This window comes from Moschus berezovskii, chromosome 3 (genome assembly GCF_049115385.1).
Source record: "Moschus berezovskii isolate FMDL1 chromosome 3, NW_MosBer_1.0, whole genome shotgun sequence".
NCBI classification, from domain to species: domain Eukaryota; kingdom Metazoa; phylum Chordata; class Mammalia; order Artiodactyla; family Moschidae; genus Moschus; species Moschus berezovskii.
This window is the reverse complement of record NC_142462.1, coordinates 103,852,293-103,873,660: the sequence shown is the minus strand read 5'-3', so window position 1 is coordinate 103,873,660 and position 21,368 is coordinate 103,852,293. Positions and strand designations below refer to the sequence as shown.

General features: G+C 49.1%; 1 non-coding gene across 1 annotated transcript; it reads right to left on the bottom strand.

Annotated features, from left to right (window-relative positions):
• Positions 1-15,295: 15,295 nt before the first annotated feature.
• Positions 15,296-15,402, bottom strand: LOC129552882 (U6 spliceosomal RNA). The gene has a single exon (XR_008685362.1). It is a non-coding gene; the product is annotated as a U6 spliceosomal RNA (small nuclear RNA).
• Between the last annotated feature and the right edge of the window lie 5,966 nt (positions 15,403-21,368).

Sequence of the window (21,368 nt, the reverse complement as noted above, 5' to 3'; positions counted from 1 at the left end):
CTTTAAGCTGATATGTCAGTGGTGAAGACAAGCAGCATATATATAGTTGGCACTTCTAAACTCAGCTTTGTAATATGTATATATATAAATCCTTTGAATGCGGGCATTCCTTAAAGGTCAGGCTTTTGTCCTCTGTCTCACTGTTTATGCTTTTCCTTAAAGGTCTCATTCTATGACTTACTTTGCACTTGATTCCCAAGTTCATCACCAACCATAACTGTCTCTCCTGAGCTCTAGTGTTAAATTTCCTGTGACCTGTCAGACATTTCCACTTGGATATCTTGCACATTCTTCATTTGTGGCACTGAATTCATATGTACTGAAACAGCTCCCTCTTCTCACATCCCTTTCTCTGTTCATTGTCCTACTAGTCACCCACGCTCAAAACTCTGCTTTCATCTTGATTCCTTGAGCTCCCTGGGTCCCCAGTCCAATCAGGCAGCAATCTCATCCATTCTTTCTTAACAATGTCTCTTGCAGCTGCCCCTTTCCATCTCTGCTGCCACTATGCTCATTTGTATCCTTATCAACTCACGTAGGACTACTACAACAGCCTAATTAATCTCACAGCGTCCTAATTGTTGCCATGCTTCCAGATTTTCCAATTCATCCTGCACGTCCCCTTCAAATTCATCTTCCTAAAACACCTTTTTGATCAGTTTCGTTCTGGTAAATTCCTTGGCCTGACATTTAAAGCCCTCCACAATATAGCTCCAGTCTAGCCTTACCCACCTGGATCCTTCAGTGTAGGCCGCTCCTTGCTGGGCTCTCCGCACATGTACCTCCTGCTTTTCCTGATCTCTGGGGATGTCTCATCTCCTCTCTGCCCTTCCCTTGAGACTTTGCTCTAATTAAACCCATTATTTTGGGGAGTTGTTCCTGACCACTGCAGCTGGCATTAATTTCTCCTCCAAAGTGATTAGGTCTTTCCCCCTTTTTTGGCACTCAGCAGCCATATGAGTGAATCCAAAAGTGACTTTTAGTCTTGGTGGGTTCTCATAGCTTGTCTCATCCTCATGAAAGACTAGTGTTCCACTGGTCTGAGCTGTTCTGCTGTTCAGGAAAAGTTTGACGATGGCCAAAGCTACCTTTTGGGAAAGTCTTGAGTTCTTTTCAAAGGATATCTTTTGAGCAGCAAGGAGCACTGGTTTTCCTTTTGCAGCTAGACTGTAGCCTGCTAGGCTCTTCTGTCCATGGAATTCTCCAGGCAGGAATGCTGGAGTGGGTTGCCATTTTCTCCAAGGGATCTTCCTGACCCAGGGATCAAACCCACGGTCTCCTGCATTGCAGGTGGACTCTTACCATTTCAGCCACCAGGGAAGCCTGTAACACTAAGGAGGAAACATTTCCCTGGCCTGAAGAGCTGCAGCGGGGACACTGCCTAAAAAGTGTAGGCTTTAGGAAAATACACAGCCAATTCCTTGTACTTTTGGGGATCTTCCTTAAAGACCTGGGATGAGGTCGATGCACTTAGCAGCAGCACATTGGCCCAGATGCTACAGGGTCCACTGTGAGGAGCTGGGAGAAGTCAGCTGGCCCAACCATCTGTCCAGGTGGCTTCAGTCACAGCACTCCCCAGGTTATAGATAGGGCCAAGCAGCAGAGGGCTGGGCTTTCTAGCAAAAAGCCTTTTGGGAAGGTTCTGGGAGGGGCGAGGGGAACAGGTGGTTGTCTGGCCATTTAGAGTGAGAGCAGTTGGCACAATCAGCACCTGTGCTTCTTAGGCCCCAGTGACATTGCCGTGTCTTACTGTGTGTGCCAGTGGCTTTGTGCTGAGTCTGCAGGATTGTTAGGCATTAGCTCTGAGCCATATCCCTGAATGGTCATCAGTAATTCGATTTCCACACCAAATGAACTGCACTGGACCGGAGAATAGGTTATGGATTCTATGGAGAGTGGCACCTTAGTCGGCCTTAGGAAAAAGAGTCCAGTACGGCAGGATAGGTACAGAGAACAACCTCATGTGTGCCCAGAATCCAGTTTACCCAGGACAGCAGTGACCCCAGAGATACTCCACAGCAAAGTCAACATGCAAACAATCTCAGCCACTGCTAAGGATGAAATGTAGTTATAACTAAATCCTTTCATGCCCCCAAAGCAAATTGAATATTCCACAGTCCATCTGGCTAGAAGAGCCACTGGCTTGAACCAGCTGAGACTTGGGAGGACTGAGCTCTGTCACTGTTGGGACAGGGCAGTTAAACTTTTATACTGATTTCTGGGCATAAGAAAGGTATTCATACCTCAGTGATCACTGAGAAACTGAGTGAAAATAATGGATGATAATGTGCTTTAGGGTAAGGGAAAAAATGGACTTAAAAAGTCTTTAAGGGGACTTCCCTGGTGGTCCAGTGACTGAGACTCCAGTGCAAGGAGCCCGAGTTCAATCTCTGGTCAGGGCACTAGATCCACATGTTGCAAAGAAGATAGAAGATCCTGCTTTCCTCAACTAAGACCTGGCATGGCCAAATAAGTATTTTTAAAAAAAAGTCTTTCAGAATGACATTAATATAAAACTAGGAAATGGCTCTTTTGGCATTGGACTGTGCTGAGATGTATATAGATCTTCATGCCTTGACACACTCACACTGCCCCTACTCTCCTAGCCCAGCCGTATCTGCTTCCTGCTTCCTATTTTCTTCCCTAACCCCAGACCTGGCCACTCCCCAATCAGAGACAGAACTGCCCTTGTATCTTGAAGGCTGGGCTTTCTGGTCTACCAAGAAACCACTGTCTCCCTCCTTTACCATTTCTAAACTAGAAGGAAAAAATAACAACCCTGAATCAGACTCTGCTTTCATGAACTGCATCCCACAGGAGGAAAGTCAGAAGGTGGCGATCTGCTCTGTTGGGGGCAAAATTTGTTTTTTCAGGAGTCGAAGCCAGGCATGATTCTTCCTCAAATACATGGTGTGTAGACTGGAACCAGGAGCTCTGTGATAGTTTTGGCTGGGAATACAGGCATTAACTGGCTGAGCTGCAACTCCAAAGAAAGGACCCTTTTGTTCCTACTGGGGAGGGTATCATCCACTGGACACCCTGAGGGGCAGAGGAGTAGTCCCGTTAACTTGTCAAAGTGAGACTTGGCAGAAGGGATTCTGTACTAAAGCCATCAGTCCCCAGACCTGGTGGTTTGAAAAGGTGTTTTACGGCTTCCATCTCAAGTTAGTTAACCAACATTAAAAATAAATTCAGTACAATGCTCTGCTTCCAGTCAAATGCTCTGCATGAATTCTTTAAAGTTTTTTTATGCCATCTTGAGAATTCCTGGAGTTCACTGCCTTAAAGTGGTTAGACTCCACTTAGACCAAGTACCTTGGATAGAACCTGGAGGCAAAGTCCACATCCTAAAATACAGTGTCTCTTCAATAAAACACTAGGTGTTTTTCTGTGTAGCCAGATAAATGATTTTTCATTTAAACTACTTTATCTAAGTTGCTACTTTTTCCCACCTCGTTGTTCAGTTGCTCAGTCGTGTCCGACTCTTTTTGCGACCCCAGGGACTCCAGCACACCTGGCTTCCCAGTCTATCACCATCTCCCGGAGTTTGCTCCAATTCATGTCTGTTGAGTCAGTGATGCCATCCAACCAGCTCATCCTCTGCTGTCCCCTTCTCCTCCTGCCTTCAGTCTTTCCCAGCATCAGAGTCTTTTCCAATGAGTTAGCTCTTTGCATCAGGTGGCCAGAGTACTGGAGCTTCGTCTTCATAATCAGTCCTTCCAGTGAATATTCAGGGTTGATTTCCTTTCGGATTGGCTGGTTTGATCTCTGTGCTGTCCAAGGGACTCTCAAGAGTTTTCTCCAGCACCACAGTTCAAAGGCGTCAATTCTTTGGTGCTCATATCCACCAAAGAGCTCTTTTCCAGCTCTCATATCCATACACGACTACTGGAAAAATCATAACTTTGATTATACAGACCATTGTAGGCAAACTAATGTCTCTGCTTTTTGATACATTGTCTAGGTCTGTCATTGTTTTTCTCCCAAGGAGCAAGCATCTTTTAATCTCATGACTGCAGTCACCATCCACAGTGATTTTGGAGCCCAAGAAAGTAATCTGTCAGTTTCCATTGTTTCCCCATCACAAAGTGATGGGACCAGATGCCATGATCTTAGCTTTTTGAATGTTGAGTTTTAATCCAGTTTTTTTCACTCTCCTCTTTTTCCCACTTCACAACTCATTTTCCCACACATCCTACCTCTTCACTCAACCAACCCCAGGTTGACTTGCCCTCTTGTCCCTGACCTGGCACCTGTAATAGTGGGACTCTGCTAGAACAAGTACCCAAGGAAAACTGCAAGTCTCTTGATTGGACAGAACTCCTATGAATGATGAAGCTTCTGTTAGACTGTGACTTCCTTATCGTTCTTGAGGGCAGATATTTGCTGAATTAATAATTGGGTTAAGTAGACAGAATTCACTTGAAAAGCAATCATTTATTTTTTTACTGGAATTTTTTATGGGTGTGCTTTCTACGCTAAAGGCCATCACTGGGAATGCGGGCAGAAGGCCCACATGTGGCCTCTACATGTGACCTGGGCTTCCTCATAACACAGTGGCTGAATTCCAAGGGCAAGTATCCTGAGAAAAAGGAAAGTAGGTAGAGGCAGAGCATATTACTTTTTACAATCTGGGCTTGAAAGTTCTGTGTTTCTTCCACTGGGTTCTGTTGATCAACATAGGTACAACTGAACAGTTTCAAAGGCAGAGGACGTAGGGAGAGCTCTCTGGCCAGAGAGGGGAAGCATGGCAGAGAAGAAATGAAGCAAGAAGCTGGCAACTGGCAGTGGATCTAAACTTGTAGAAGGAAAGGCAGAGGGCCTGGGCTACGTTTCCATGCATTCCTTTGTGCTAGGCTCTATGAAAATTGATTCAGTAGTAAAGAGTAGGCATAGCGGTGGGAGAAATACCATCGAGATATGTATCTGCTGGTAGTTTCTCACTAGAAAGCAAAATTGGTGGCATCGTGCAGTCCCTTACAGCTGGAGCTGTATTGGGAGCAGCTGTAGGGTTTCAGGGCTGGGAACACTCCGATCCATTATCAGAGTGGATACCATTATCCTGTTCCCTGACACACTGTATAGTTTCCTCCAAGCTTGTGTGCAATTGGACTACAGCATGTGTTCTCTGAGACGCTTCTCTGGAATCTGCTTTCTCTAATGAGGAAACCAAGATAGCTTTAGTCTACTACACAGTCAAACTCTGTGCTTCCTGGCCAGGACAATGTATACCCTAGTTATGTATACTTCTAACAAATGTACGAATGGATAACATTTACCAAGTGCCTGCTAAGAACTGAGAATAAAAATGCAGTGATGTATCCTCTCAAGGCGCCTACAGATGAGATTTGCAGACTTTGAGGTCAATGCCCACAAAGAGGCCACAGATCGGGGCTCATGAGGTTGTGGTGAACCTGCAAATTACTACGAATCTTTTGTAACACAACATGGGACTATTTGTGTGTTTCAGCCACTTCTGCTGCACAACAAATTGCCCCCAAACAATAATCATTGGTATCTCTCTCTGTGGATCAGGAATTCAGATAGGGTACAATGGGGATAGCTTCTCTCTTCTCCACAGTGTATGGGGCTGGATGACTGAAGCATCTGAAGGCTATTCACTCCCACGTTCAGTTGTTGATTCTGGGTATTGACTGGGGACATCATTGGGAATGCAGGCACAAGGCCCACATGTGGCACCTACATGTGGCTTGGGCTTCCGTATAACATAGTGGCTGAATTCCAAGAGCAAGTGTCTTAAGAAAGAGGGGGAGATAGAGACAGAGCCTATTACCTTTCATAACTTGGGCTTGAAAGTTCCATGTTTCTTCCACTGTATTCTGTTAATGAGATAGTTGGATGGCATCACTAACATGATGAATGTGAGTTTGAGTAGGCTCCAGGAGTTGGTGATGGACAGGGAAGTCTGGTGTGCTGTAGTCCATGGGGTCGCAAAGAGTCAGACACGACTAAGTGACTGAACTGAACTGATTCTGTTAATCAACACAGGTATAAAAAAAAAATGAATAGTTTCAAAGGGCGAGAACATAGATTCCACCATTCAGTGGAGGAATATCCCACATCACAGCATGTGGGATGGGACATAAATCGATGTGACCATTTTTGAAAAATACAATCTGCCACAATGTGCAAGGGCTTCTCAGGTAGCTCAAACAGTAAAGAATCTGGCTGCAATGCAGGAGACCTGGGTCAGGAAAATCCCCTAGAGAAGGGAATGGCAACCCACTCCAGTATTCTTGCCTGGAAAATCCCAAGGACAGAGGAGCCTGACGGGCTACAGTCTATGGGGTCGCAAAGAGTTGGACACAACTGAGCAACTAACACTTTCACTTCACAATGTACAAAGCCCCCCAGAATGTTAATTTTACATTAAAATATTTTATATAAGATGTTAATGCTCTTTTAGCACTCCTTGGCTGGGAAAATATTCAACAGAAGAAAGTTATGTCTAAGGATGTTCACTATGTGCATTTGTTTATTTATCCATCCATCCAACAAATACTTATTGAAGTAGTTAGCTAGGTGCTAGGATAGAAGCCTTAAGATTTCCTTTTTACTTTGAAATAGCTTTCTAGTCTATTAATAGCTTGGCTATAACAAAACCCATCAAATGTCAGTGATAGATGGTCTTATAAATTATAGTACATCAACTCCGTAAGACACTTGGAGGTGGTGGTTTAGTCACTAAATCATGTCCAACTTTTGTGACCCCGTGGACTGTAGCCCACCAGACTCCTCTGTCCATGGGATTTTCCAGGCAAGAGTACTGGAGTGGGTTGCCATTCCCTTCTCCAAGACACTTTCAGATTTATTTTGACCTCTTTTTAAAACTCCTATAACTTTGGAAAGACTGTGGAAAGATGGGGGGAATGTTGGGTGGAAGTGAAAACAAATCAGAATTGTATGTCTACTATGATTACAATTATGTAAAAATATTCATGCAGATCACCAGAACTAGAAAAAATAGCCAAATGTGAAATCAACTTGTTGAAATAGGAATATGGATGATTGTTTTTCCATTTTCAGAACTTTTCTCAATGTTGTATTCCTTTCACAATCGCAAAAGTCCCGAAAAAAAGTGACACGAAGAGGATCCTGTAGGTCAAAGGATGAAAAAGCTCTGCTGAGCAAGGAGCTGAGGAAAAGCTTCATGAGAAAGGTGGCAATCGAATTCCAGGAGGAGGAGGAAGCAGAAGGAATCAAGACATGAAGACAGGAGAGGAAGAGCTGTCTTTGGAAAACTACAAAGAATCCAAATAAAGATGTACTTAGAAGAGCATGGGAAGATGGGACCAGAAGGAAAGGCTGACCTTGGTTACTAGGCTAAGGATTGCAGACTTTATTTGTAGAGACTCTGAAGCTTTCTGAGCAGAGGAAGTCAAAGTGGTGCTGAAGGAAGATGACTGGGCACAGTCTTGAAGATGGACAGAAGCTGGAGCAGCTATAGGCACGGAGACCTGTGAGAAGGCTGCTGCAGTAATCCAGGGCCTGGATGCCAGGGATGGCAGAAAAGACTGGAGAGCATTTGTCGAAGAAAAATGGTCACAATTTGGTAACCTGGTGCACACAATGCCAACGTTTCAGTTTAGGTTGTTATAATATGAAGATAGTGGCACTAACAGAAAAACAGAGGAAGAGGAACTGGTTTGGAGCAGAAGAGAAATTTTAAACATGTTGAGTTTGAGATGCTATTGGGACATTGAGATGGAGATGACAACCGATAGTTGGAAATACAAGTCTGTATCTCAAGAGACTTCCACGTTGGGCAGAACAATTTGACTGTATCCCTTTCCTCCAAATGTTCTTACCCCAGCTATCTGTAACAGCTCCTCCCTGTCTTCACTAAACCCTCTCCTCAAAAATCACCTCCTCAGACCCTTTCATGTTACCCTTGAAATGACATCCCTGGCACTTACCATCCCCATACCCCCACATGCTCAGTTCTTCTTCATTGCATGTACCTGAGATTTTATTTATTTGCTCCCCCCACTAGCATCCCCTTAGAGATGGAATGCTAGTCTCATCTTCCTGTTTGAGGAACGGTACACTAAAGGGCATCTAGGTATCAATTAGGCTTCCCAGGTGGCACAGTGGTAAAGAATGTGCCTGTCAATGCAGGAGATGCAAGTTGGATCCCTGGATCAGGAAGATCCCCTGGAGTAGGAAATGGCAACCCACTCCAGTATTCTTGTCTGGGAAATCCCACAGACAGAGGAGTCTGGCAGGCAACAGTCCTTGGAGTTGAGAAGATTTAGACATGACTGAGCAACTGAGCACACACCACATTTATGAATTCACTCCTAACTATCACTCCTAACTAAATTTCTTCTGTGAAATGATAACAACTAATAGCATGTGTTTTTTCTTCAGATCCTAGTCTGAAAGTTTCAAACTTTTCTGCGATGTTACACAAGTAAAAACACATAACAATGGGGTGGTGGCACACACATCCCACTGACCAGCACTTAATCACATGGACAGGACTTCCCTGGAGGCCCAATGGTTGGGACTCCATGCTTCCAATACTAGGGGCACAGGTTTAATCTCTCGTTGGGAAACTAAGATCCTACATGCTGCATGGTATGGCCAAAAAAAAAAAACCACACACAAACATAACTAACTACAAAAGAACCTGGGGAAAGCTGCTTTTTTTTTCTCTGGCCATGGCCAGCTGATAATCCTAGCACTACAGAAGAAGCAGATAACGGGTATCAGGCAACAGTAGTAGTCTTTCCCTGCAGGAGATGTCTGAATCAATCTCCAGAGCCCTGGCTGCACCTACCTCCAAGAACAGTAACTGTGGATACAGAACTCCTGGTTCCCTTGAACAATTTAACTTTTGTCAAGTGCTTCCTTAATTGCCTCACCTTCTCCGCCTCCCCCGGGGAACTGGGGAAATATCCAACATTTCTGTATTCCAGATGCCACAATTCTATAAAACAAAAAACACTGCAGACTGGTCCATGGTTCTCCTTGACCAACATTCTACGTGTTTGTAGCCGGCATCAGCATCACAATTGCAGGATCCAGTGTAAAATAAAAATCTGGGGCCCTTGTACAAAACTTATCAAGACTTTAAAGACAGCCACAACAGAGCATTAAACCCAACACAGGGCCGTTCAAAGTGTGGGGTTCTGTGTGACTGCCCAGGTCACAGGCCTGTGAAGTCATTTCTCTATTTAGCCTTAAAAAAAAAAAAAAAGGAGTTGTTATATATCGTGAAAGCCACAGGCAAGTAATGTTGGCTTTTCAGCCTGCTTTAGCTTTTAGAGGAGTTTTGTGTGGTTTTTTTTTTTTTCTTTGCCATGGCTCTGAAAACATAGAAACAGCCTTGGGAATCAAACAGTTGGACTGTTCGATTTTACAGAAGCCCAGAGAGGATCTTGGGGCTTCCCTTATAGCTCAGTTGGTAAAGAATCCGCCTGCCACGCAGGAGACCCGGGTTCAATCCCTGGGTTGGGAAGATCCCCTGGAGACGGGAAAGGCTACCCACTCCAGTGTTCTGGCCTGGAGAATTCCATGGACTGTCCATAGGGTTACAAAAAGTCTGACTTTCACTTTCACTACTTTCATTTTCAGAGAGGATCTGTGAGTGCCCGGGGTGCGGCTGGGTGATGGTACCAGAGCCCACTCTATAAGTCTGACCCCTACACTGTGCCCCCTGGGAGCCCTGACTGCACTGTAGGAGGGGGTCACTTTTCCCATCAGGCAGGCTCTGTGGCGTCAGGTCACAGGCACACTGGACAGTATTGGGACCTCCCATTGCTTACTTGGGCTAGACTCCTCTTCTGGCCTCTGGTCAAAGCAGAGAAAAAAACAACAACCAGAAAGTCACCTTGTTCTTGATTCCCTTTAGGGGAGGTTCTGCTGGTCATGGAAAGACTGAGTGGCTGGCCTGAGAAGAAAGAGCCTGGCCACTGCGCTCCCACGCTCCCTCCTCAGATACCTCCTGGCAGTGGGTCTGTGCCCCTCTAAGTGGGCAGAGAGGTTACAGGAGGGCTGCCTGACACAGCAGAGGGCTCACCCTGACAGACACTCGCCAGGGTGAGGTATGGGCACACAGGCATTCTGGCGGAGGCTGCAGCAGGAGACAGCAAGCTGGGGAGGGCAGCGCGGGGGCTGCGTAGAGCAGAAGCAGGGGCAAGGACAGATGAATGCCTCATGGAGAGCAGTTGTCAGATGGGCACGCTTTTCTCCAGGGGAAGGAAGGCTGTGCGAGACGAGAGGGAGGAGAGCGGAGTGATTAGCAAAGCAGGAATTGAGTCACGCATCCAGTCCCCAGGGCAGCGCGTGCATGCTGCGGGCTCTCCCGGGTACAGACGTGGCAGGCAGCCCAGCAGGCTCTGGGAGAGGTGCCAGGCTTCCTGCGGGGCCTCGCGAGGTGGGGCCTGGAGCCTGGGGTCTGATGGCCACCTGGCTCCTGGCTGGGATACAGAGTCGCGGGCATCTTTGCCTCTGGGCGTCCTCGTCCCAGTGAGCAGGCTTCCTGCAACCCCTTCCTCTCAACACTCTAAGGATTAGGGGTTTCTGAAGAGCTTGAGGGAGGCAGAACTCCCCTCAGGCTCCCTCCCACCACCCCTCTGGCTCCGAGGACAGAACCTGCACCCTGGGGGTGAAGGAGAGAGCGTCCAGGTCTAACGCACCCCGAGGTGCTGGCGGTCATGGCCACAACACCGCGGGCAGTCCCTGCCTCTCCACGACTCCCAGGCCTGTGCCCACTAGGTTTCTGGCGCCCTGGGGAGCTGTGGTAAAGAAACCCCACTATTGCTCTTCCCCGGAGGCTGGAGAGCTGTGAGTGGCTCCACATGCCGCCAGGCTCCTCATCGCAAAGGTTCCCGGGTCCCCACAGCTCTGGAAATGAACGTCCTGCGGCCCAGTTTCTAGAATTCCCTTTTCAGAGCCGATGGCCCCTCCCCCCGGGCTCTGCTTCTCGGGGGCTCATCAAAGTTGGGGAACCCGGAGGGCCGAGGCCGGGGGTGACAGGGAGCCCACGGGGAGGGGCTGTTCAGAAACGCAAGGCAGAGCGCACTTCTGAAGCCGTGCCAATGCCTCCTGGTGGACCAGGGAGTTCTTCACACCCTGACCTGGTCACTGATGCTCGCCCCTCTGCTGCCAGAAGCTTCTCTGCCCTTGCTGAGGAGGGGTGGGGTGGGGTGGGCGTCCAGGAGGAGGAGGAGGCCACACCTCTCCGGCCCCAGCAAGCGAGGGCCGGCCAGGCCTGCCGGCCTCTGTCCCGGGCTCGACCCCGCACGCGGCCCAGCGTGTCCTCTCCCTCCTTCCGCGTCCCTCGCGGAGGTATGGACCGTTCTGAGGCTGGGGCTTCTGAAGCTGCTTTTACCTTCCGCTCACGTTCCCCGCCTCCATTTTCTGTCTGCAAAATGAGATCAATAAGTCTCGGCTCTGAGGTAAGAGGCCCTCCCACGGCACAGCTTGGGAGGGAACAACAGGCCCGCCGCTCCAGGCGGTGACGCGCTTTCTCTCCAGAGACAGAGCGAGCCGCCAAGCGGGCCTCGTGCTGCCTCCTGCGTCACCGGCTAGGGGGGCCATGTGTGTGTCTGGCTGACTGTCTCCCTGGTATATTTGAGGTGTGTGTGTACGCCCTTGGTGTATTTTGGGGTGTGTGTGTGTCCCTAGTATATTTGGTGTGTGTGTGTGTGTGTGTGAGTGCCCCTGATATATTTGGGGGGAGTGTGTGTGCACCTGGTGTATTTGGGCTGTGTGTGTGTTCCTAGTATACTTGGAGTGTGTGTGTGTGCCTAGTATATTTGGAGTATGTGTGTGTGTGTGAATGTGTGTCCCTGGTATATTTGGTGTGTGTGTATGTGTGTATATGTGCCCCTGGTATATTTGGGGTGTGTGTGTGCATGTGTGTGCCCTAATATATGTGGTGTGTGTGTTGTGTATTTTGTGTGGTATATGTGGAGACGTGTGTGTGGTGTGGTGTGTGGCTTGGATTAGAGGCTGGGACAGGGGTGAATGGTCCAAGTATATCTAGGACCCTAGTATATCTGGGATCTGTAGCGGGGTATGTATTTCGTGTGGTGTATGTTGAGGGGTGTGTGTGGTGTGGTGTATAACTTTTCTGTGGTGTGGCATGTGTGTCTAATGTGGGACTGTGTACACAGCTGGTACTAAACTGTTTATGAAATAAAAAGAGGGCAGGAGAGACTCTTAAGAGGCTGTGGGGGTACTCTTCCCTGCGGCTGTCCCCTCAGCCCCTTGGTCTGCCCCCTCTGCCCCCCCCCAACCCTCTTCATTAGATGAATGTTGGAGAGGAGGCAACTCCTGACACACACAGCCCAAATACACCAGGTGCCCCACCTGGGGCAGGGCAGCAGGTGGCCATCCTTAGCCCTTAGCATGCCCTGGGTTGAGAGCCAGGTTTGGTGCGCCCACTGCTGGTGGGCTGCCTGGAGCTCTTCTGTAGGGAGCAGGACCTGAAGCTGCACCCCACCACTAGAGCCCAGGCAGCAGGATTTGGGGGAGGCGCAGCATAGCCTCAGTGCCCCGCTCCAGGATTATATGCCAGGCAACCCTCCGGGGGAGCAGGAGGAATTTGAGGTTTTCAGGGTCAAATGTCTTGACAGGCTCTTAGCCTCCCTTTCCCCAATCTGTTGTTCAGTCGTTTAGTTGTGTCCGACTCTGTGACCCCATGGACTACAGCACGTCAGGTTTCCCTGTCCTTCACCAGGGAAGCTTGAGCTTGCTCAAACTCTTGTCCATTGAGTCACTGATTGATGCCATTCAACCATCTCATCCTTTGTCATCCCCTCTCCTCCTGCCTTCAATCCTTCCCAGCATCAGGGTCTTTTCCAATGAGTCAGCGCTTTGCATCAGGTGGCCAAAGTATTGGAACTTCAGCTTCAGCTGGAGATTAACTCAAGTTATAGCAAAAGCATTTAGGTTTTGTATTCAGAGCTCCAACTCCCCTGCTTACCAGCTAAGTGGCCTTGGGCAGGTTTCTTAACCGAGTCAGATTTTAATTGAAGCCTGTGAAGCCCAAAGTCATACAGAAACTATTATGAGAGCTTTCTGGAAAATAGAGACTGACAACAGTCCCTGCAGGGAGGAGCTGTGAAAGTCATTCACAACTCACCAAGCCCTCTGGACAACGAACTCCAGGGCACCTAGCCAACAGCGTCTCCATCCTCTGTCCTCTCCCAATCCTGATCTCATGAAAAGGAAACCAGAAGGGCTCTATTACTTGGCTTCTATCTGGCGTCTTGAGATTTAAGGACTTTAATCAGTAGAACATTAAAGAGTTAAGTAGTTAACAATAACAAGCAAGCTGCCAGCTGGCCCTTCCAGTGACCTTGCCAGAGTGCGAGGGAAATGGATGGCACCATCTGGGTTTGACTTCCCTCCCGGGGAAAAGTGAGTGACTGCAACACTTTAGGATCCAAGTTTATCCAAAGATAAGCTGTGGTCCCAAACAGCTTATATCTAAAGTATCTTTTGCTTCCTGCATCCCACTGCCCCCACCCAGCCCCAGCCCTCCTCTGTGTCCTGTTCCAGGTCCACAGTTCCAACTTGGCATCTTTGGGAAGGGCTTACGGCACCACAAGAGGGCTCCCAGGGAAGAAACGTGGAAAAGTCAGGAAGTCGATAACACTGGTTGAAAAGACAAGAAAAGGGGTGAGTTCTTCCCTCAAGGCCAAGTCCAGGTTTCCCAGGCCTCTTTTGGAGGCCATCCTGCTGTCATTGGGGGAACTTACAGCTAAATCTGTGAAGGAAAGATAGAACAATCTTCCCAGCGGTGACCGTCGAGGCAGGAGCGGGAAGGAGTGTTGGTGGTTCGTGCTGACCTTCCCTTTTTTGAGGAAGCCTGAATTTGGAGACTGGGAGGCCGCCCCTAAACTCCCATGCCCCCGCCCAAACCCCGGCAATGGCTGACTAGCCCCTGCCCCACCTTATTCCTGGGAAGAAGAGACTAAGGGAGCAGGAAGAAGGCAGGATTGAAACTCAGGCCGAGGCTCAGGCTCTGCTCTTGGAAGCGCTACTGTGAGGAAGGGGCTGGGCTCTTCTCCCCCAAAAGGGATGTAGATGATGCAGCAGTTTGGGGGACATCTCCCCACTGAAGGACACGCTGCAGCCTTGCGCTGCTTGGCCAGCTTGCCCTCTCACCTTGCTGTCCCTCAGACTTCTTTCTTCAGCCCTGGAAGCTTTTGCCCCCTTTGACTGGTAAGACACCACAAGCCGGCCCTGGAGGTCGTCAGCATCTCGGCCACTCGTGCCCTTTCTGAAGGAACTGACCATCAGTCATCCTCCCAGGGAGCAGCTTGAGCTACAGAGGTTGGAGTGGCCTGACTGTGGTGGGAAGAAGTGGTGGTGAGGAAGAGCTTGCTTCCTGAAGCACGAGAAGCAAACCCCAGAGAGAGAGCCTCATGAGGTCAGCAAGGGCTTGAGGTGGGACTGGGGCGGCAGCTGGGTGGATGGTGCAGCTCCAGAGGCTGGGACCAGAGCTCCTCCCAGGCTGTAAAGTATGACATCAACCACCCAGGAAGAATCTAATCAGATACCTGCTGACACTGGCACTTTACAGGTCACTCTTTTTTTCTTCTGTGAGGTTAGGGTTTCACAACCTTTAGAGGGCAGTTTTTCTCATTTCAGAGAGGAGGAAAGCAAGGTCCAGAGGATCACATTCTAAATAGAATCGTGAAGACTAAAAGTCACGTTTGGTTTAAAGCTCATGTAACTAACCCCACGGGGCCTGGCCAGCTGGGTGCAGGTGCACCCAGGGTGTCAGAGCCCACTCAGCCGCTGGCTTGTCCTTTTCAGGGCAGGCTTTCCACAGGCGGAAATCACATGACCCAAGGCTCAGCGCCACCCATGCCAGTAAAAAGACTCTGAGTCTTCTTTTTTAATCCTTTAAGAGAAAGTATAGAGAATACTCTTATACTTACTACTCAGATTTGTCTTATACCTACTACTCAGCTCTGAGTTGGTGTTGAAAAAATCTTTTTTTAAGAAAAAACATGATAAACTGTAGTATATCCAGATAGAGGAGTATTATTCAGCACTTAAAGGAGCCATCAAACTATGGAAAGACATGGAGGAAAGCAAGTGAAAGAAGCCAATCTGAAAAGGCTAAATACTGCATTACCCCAACTATGACATTCTGGAAAAAGCAAAACCATGTAGACAGTGAAAATATCAGTGGTTGCCAGGGGATGAGGGGAGGGGAGGTGAACTGGTAATTCACAAAAGATTTTTAGGGCAGTGACATTATTTTGTATGATACTGTGATGATAGATACATGTATCTCTCTCTTTTTTGTAATATGAAACGCTTCACAAATTTGCATGTCATCCTTGAGCAGGGGCCATGCTAATATTCTCAGCATCATTCCAATTTTAGTATATGTGCTGCTGAAGCAAGCACTGTAATATGTATCTTTAATTTTAAAAAAAGTATTCTTTAATAAAATACATAGAATGTACAAGAATGAACCCTAAGGAAAACTGAATTATGCCTGCTTGCGATGTGTCATCCTTTGCAACAAACATACCCCTCTGGTGGGGGACATTAATAGTGGAAGAAGCTGTGGCTGTGCAGAGGCAGGGAGTATATGGAAAAATCTCTGTACCTTTCTCTGTTTTGCTGTAAACCTTAAACTGCTCCAAAAAAAAAGAGAATCTTGTAAAAAACAAAAAGTAGAAACATTAAGAACAATAACAGCTAAGTCTTGATGACACAAAACCTCTACAGTGCCCCCATGGAAGTAGATCTGTAGGTCAGTCATAACAACATACCGCAAACCTGGTGACTCAATAGAAATTGTCACATAGCTCTAGAGGCTACTGGTTCTGGATCAAGATTTGACAGGATTCATACCTCTATCCTAGCTCTGGTGGTTGGCGGGTAATCTTTGGTGTTCCTTAGCTTGCAGATGTAAATGGCAACCCACTCCAGTGTTCTTGCCTGGAGAATCCCAGGGATGGGGGAGCCTGGTGGGCTTCCATCTATGGGGTCACACAGAGTCGGACACGACTGAAGTGACTCAGCAGCAGCAGCAGCTTGCAGATGTATCACCTGTTTCTGCCTTCACATTCACATGCTGTTCTCCGTGTGTGTGTGCAAATTTCCCCTTTTTCTAAACATGCCAGTCATGTTGGATTAGGTAGGACCCATCCTAATGATTTCATTTTAATTTACCTCTGTAAAGACCCTATCACTGAATACAGTCACTTTCTGAGGTACTACAAGTTAGGACTGCAACACAGCTCTTTTTTTGGGGGACACGGTGCAACCCAGAATGCCTGCTGAGGACACAGCCTTGCTCTAATATGTGGCAGCTGGTTGAGTGCTCTGTTGCTATGGAGCCATTCAGACAGTGTTTATAACCAGCCCCGGCCAAGCGGATTTTATTCCATCTCAGAGTCTCACAGGTAATTTCACAAGCAGACTGCCACTCACGCCTGCTCTCCCATCAGAGCAGCCTGTCAATCGGCAGCATGGTTAGATGCATTTTCCAGGTGTCACTGGACAGTTCTACACGTGGCAGGTCAGCCTGCATTCAACAAGCACAGACAAGTCTCCAACCAGAGGGTCTCAGGGAACCTGAGCACTCTCAGAGCTTTTCTCTTTCCCATCTGTCTCTGTTGCACAGAAGCCATGCCAGACATTCCGCCAGTGAGAATTTTCTCAAGATCTATTGCCCAAAACACACTTACTGTCTGACACAGTCGTTTTTATATCTTTTAGAGTCCCTTTTCGCATTGCTGACTCCAAGAAAGCTAATTAATTATTTTAGACACCACTATTAAATTGACACAGTGATTAATCTGATCATCCTTTTTATGAAATTACCTCTGAAATGCTAACTTCTCATCTTCTGAAACCCACTGTGTAAATTACTCTGAAGATTACATTGTACCAGCTTTTGGCTCTGTAAATCTTAATAGCAGTTTTTTGTTTTTTGCCGAAAGCAATAAAAGCTGTCCTGAATTTATCAGGTCAGTCAGGAAAGAGGCGGGCAGCAGGAAATTGAAGGTGACTCACGCCGCAAGTGGGAGTTTGACTGATGGATTGTTAGAACCTTCTGTTGCTGGTTAGTGTCAGGGCACTTGGCGTCAGTGAGTCAGTGAGCAGTATACAGGCAGCCTCATGAACCAGAGGGACATGTGGAACCCACAGTTGCAGGTGTCAGGGCTCCAGCTGGAGAGAACTAGTGTTCTAAGAGTGGTCCCTCCCCCCACTCTCCTCACCCCCTCCACCGCCTTTCTTGCATTTTCTCTCAGTGCACCCCTTGAGTCTCTTGGTATCCCATTTGGGCTCAAAACCCACAGAGAGCTGCCTCGTGGCTGCCCACCCTGAGCAATACCCCAAACTCCTAGGCCTGGGGAGGGAGCAGGGAGCACACCTTCACTACTGCACTCCACCATGCTTTACTCCACCCAGTGGGCAGGCTCCTGGCCTCCAGGCTCCATCAACGCTGCCCCACAGAAGGAATTTTAAAGCTTGCAGAGGCTCTCAGGCCTGGTAGAACTAGCAGTGTCAATCTTCATTTTTTTTAAAAGCTAGTTTTCCTTCTTTTTTGTAGTAAATCCTGAGCATCCCATGTGTGCCTTACCAGGAGAGGGTTAGAGGTCACACAACCAGTCCCTTCTCAGGCTGCATGCAAAACACCTTTGACTTGTTTTGAGAACAGCTGAAAGACAAAACACACTGAACCTGTATCGGGCTTCCCACTTCTTTGCTAGTGGCAAAGAATCCGCCTGCCAAAGCAGGAGACACAAGAGACGCAGGTTTGATCCCTGGGTTGAGAAGCATGCCCTGGAGAAGGGAATGGCAACCCACTCCAGTATTCTTGCCTGGAGAATCCCATGGACAGAGGAGCTTGGCAGGCTACAGTCCATGGGGTCCCAAAGAGTTGGACACAACTGAGCACACTGAACCTGTGGCCTCATTTATCCATCCATCAGCCCAGCCATCCATCCATCCGTAAGTGTATATTGAGCAACCTACTGCATGTAAGGCTCTGTTCTAGGCTCTTGGAGAAAACAGAACGAGAACATGGCAGAGATGATTCCTGCCAGTATCTTGATTCCTAACGGTATCCAGAGATGATACCGTTAACAGAGAAGTTGGACAATAAATAACATAAATACTAAGTAAGATGGTGTTCCATGCTTTCGGAAGAGGATAGGGACTACTAGTGTGGGTGGCAGTCTACAATTTTAAATAGAAGAGTCAGGGAAGCCTGAGTTGCCTCACTAACCTCACCCTAACTCTGACTCTGCCTCATGGAGAAGATGACATTTGAATAAAGAACCGAAGGAAGTGAGAGGCTGAGCAATGCGGAAACTGGAAGGAAGAGCCTTCCAAGCAGAGGGAACCTTCCAGTGCCAAGGCCCTGACACAGAAGCATGCCTGACTGGTCGAGGAACAGCCAAGAAGTGCTGTGGCTGGAAGAGGGTGGCAGGAAGAGGGTGGCAGGAGTTTAAAGTCAGAGAAGTTTGGACTCCACGAGCCATGGAAAGAGCTGAGTAAACGTGACACTCAGGTGTTTAAAGGAAGAAAGCATTTCTGTGTCTTGTCCCGGTGCTCCCCTGGGGTTCTGGCCTGCCCTGGTTCTGCCCTGAAGGTGTCTACCCGCAGGCAGACCACAGCCCAGGCTAAGAGAAGGGTTTGGGCTGGAGAGCATGCGGAGTGGGGTTTCCTGGGCTTTGAAGGCCCACTGCCAGGATTCTCCACGTGCCTGAGGAAACTGAGGTTAGAGGGCCTCTCCCTGCGGCTCCCCCTGTAGTGTCACTAGGGCAGGTTTCGCTTCTGAGCAGGTTCCTTCTGCTTCACTGGGGCAGGAAGTTTACCACCTACAAGCTCCTTCTGTCGAGGATTTTTCTCCCATCCCTGCGCACACAGGTGCGAGATAAGAAAGTCCGTTCTCAGGAGCTGCTGGCCGACTCCTCTGGTGGAAGGCAAAGCCTTGAAACCAGAAACGGTTAATGATGCCCTCACATCGCTCCTAAGGGCGGAACACAGTGTGATGGGAGGGCTCCCGTCAGCAGCTGGAGCGAGGCACGGTGAAAGGCAGTCCCTGTCCTCTGGAGACCTGAAGGGTGAGGGGGGCACTCCTCTGTGACCCCCACACCCGAAGTCCTGTGTGGAAGTTAGCCTGTTATTTCATTACCCTCACCCCTTCAACAAAAGGATGACTTTTCCAGTCATGATGCCACACTGAAGTGTCAAAGCCTTCCCGGGGTCTGAAGGAGGGACAGGAAGAGCCCAGGAAAGCTTCTGAGGGAAGCATGGCAGGGAACGCAGTGTCCCCCCCTAGCTCTCCCGCGCAGGCTGTTCGTTTCAGACAAACCCTGTCTTTGGGCCTGGGGCTCGGGATAGCTTTTGACTGCCCCTCCGCTGAGCTGCCCCACGAAAGGATCTTTCCGGAAAGGGATAGCGAAGTGTGAGTCCGGGGAGGCTGCGAGTTCTGGCAGCTGTTTTCTGCTCCCCTGGGTGTGAGGATGCGTGATAGCTATATAGCTGTGTGTGTCCCCTGCCCTCTGGCTTATCTGCCTCTTCCCCCCGCGAGGCCCAACTCCTGCCTCTTCTCCCCTCCTCCAGGCCCACACCACGTTCCAGAACAATCCCCCCCCACCCCAAGCGGTTGCGTGATGGAGTCGGCCTTCCTCCTGGTGGCTTTTCTAGTGAGCCTTTCCTTCCCCCAGAAGTCACGCTCACATACCCGAGAGCGCCATTATCGACGGCCCTCAGGGTTGCCATGGAAACAGAGCATTCCTCCCGCTTCCCCTCCTCTCTGTTTACCTTGGTAAGGGACTGCGGCAAAAACCAGCCTGCGGCGGAAGGGGAGGGAGGGCGGAGGGACGGGGAGACGGAGGAGAGAAAGCCAGCCCGCTCTAAACCAGATCATTCCGGTTCAGAGTGGTCTCCACCCCCGCTTCCCCCGCCCCTTTCCAATCCCGGGAGCCGCTCGGCTAGGCCTGGTGGGCTGCAGTGGGAAACTCTGGGCCCTCCGGTAGCGTTAGTGGAGAGGGTCCGAGGCTCCTCTCCCCGGACTCTGATCAGAGCTAGACACGTGTTCATTACACAGGGGGCGCCCTGCTGAGGGTGGGAAGGGAGGAGAGTTGAAATACAGCCCTGACCGGTGTGCCCTGGCCGATCGGAAGCATCCTCACCCTGCCTAGACCACTGCCATGTCCTCCCAAACAGAGTCCTGCTTCCTCTCGCACCCTCCCAGGGGTAGCCAGAAGCATCCTTTTGTGTTCTCCTTGGCTTAAGAGCGTCTCACTTGCTCTTAAATAAAAGCCAAACTCTTTGCCCAGCTCTTCTTGATCTGCCTCCCCTGCCTATCCTTTCTCGCATTCCGTGCCTCTGCTTCCAGGTTCCCCTTGCTCCTTCCTTCTAGAAGACTCCAGGAGGTGGGTTTTGTCCGTGTCAGGCTCGTTATAACAACATTTGAAATGCTCTGGTCCGTTATAATAACATTCGTCCTCACTGGCGCTTTCTAGCTTCCTGCACATTCAGTGGATTCCTAGGTTTTATCTAACTTTTCTATGTAAAACGTAAAATAGTTCGTATTTACATAAGCCCCATTCCACCCACCCCGGATGGAAGCTCCCTGAAGGCAGGGCCATATTCCCTGCTGCATGGTGCACCAGGAGGCGATTGCCTCCTCTGGAGGAGCTCTGTTGGCTTCATTTCTGCTGGGGGGTCGGGGAGAGGGGGGAATTGGCAGAGGAGCCACCCAGACAGCTCTTCAGGATGCCTGAGTTGAGCACCAGGTCACCTTTATTTTTTTTGGCCGCAGCATTGGGTTGCAGCATCTTAATTCCCCAACTTGGGACTGAATCCGTACCCCTTGCATTGGAAGCTCGGAGTCTTAATCATTGGACCACCGGGGAAGTCCCCACCAGGCCATCTTGCTGCTAACAGATAAACACTGCCCAGTGTGTGTGCAGCGGGCATCTCCAACCCTGCCCAATGGGGAAAAGCCAGGATGGCAGGGCGGGTGGCATCTCAATCCTGGAGTGGAGAGGGCATATGGGGTATCCTGCATCCTGAGGTGTAACTCCAGTGCTAGCGCTTCACCGCCCAAACGGCCCACCCCCAGGAGGTGGGGGTTGGGGGATATGGTTCTCCAGATGCCCTTCCGCTAGGATTTTCTTGGTCATGACCTGCTGTCTGCAGCCAGGCCCTGCCTGGTGGATGACAGTTACAGAAAACCTCTCGGAACTGTGGGCAGGGCGCCCTTTTTCTGGGCTTTGCAGGTCTGGGTAACTCTCGTGGCAAATCACATAGGTTGGCTTGTCTTGGTTTCACAGTCTGTGAAAGCGGGGTAAGACTTCTCCATCCTTTCAATCATTTAGTCATTTACAAGCAGACTTGGC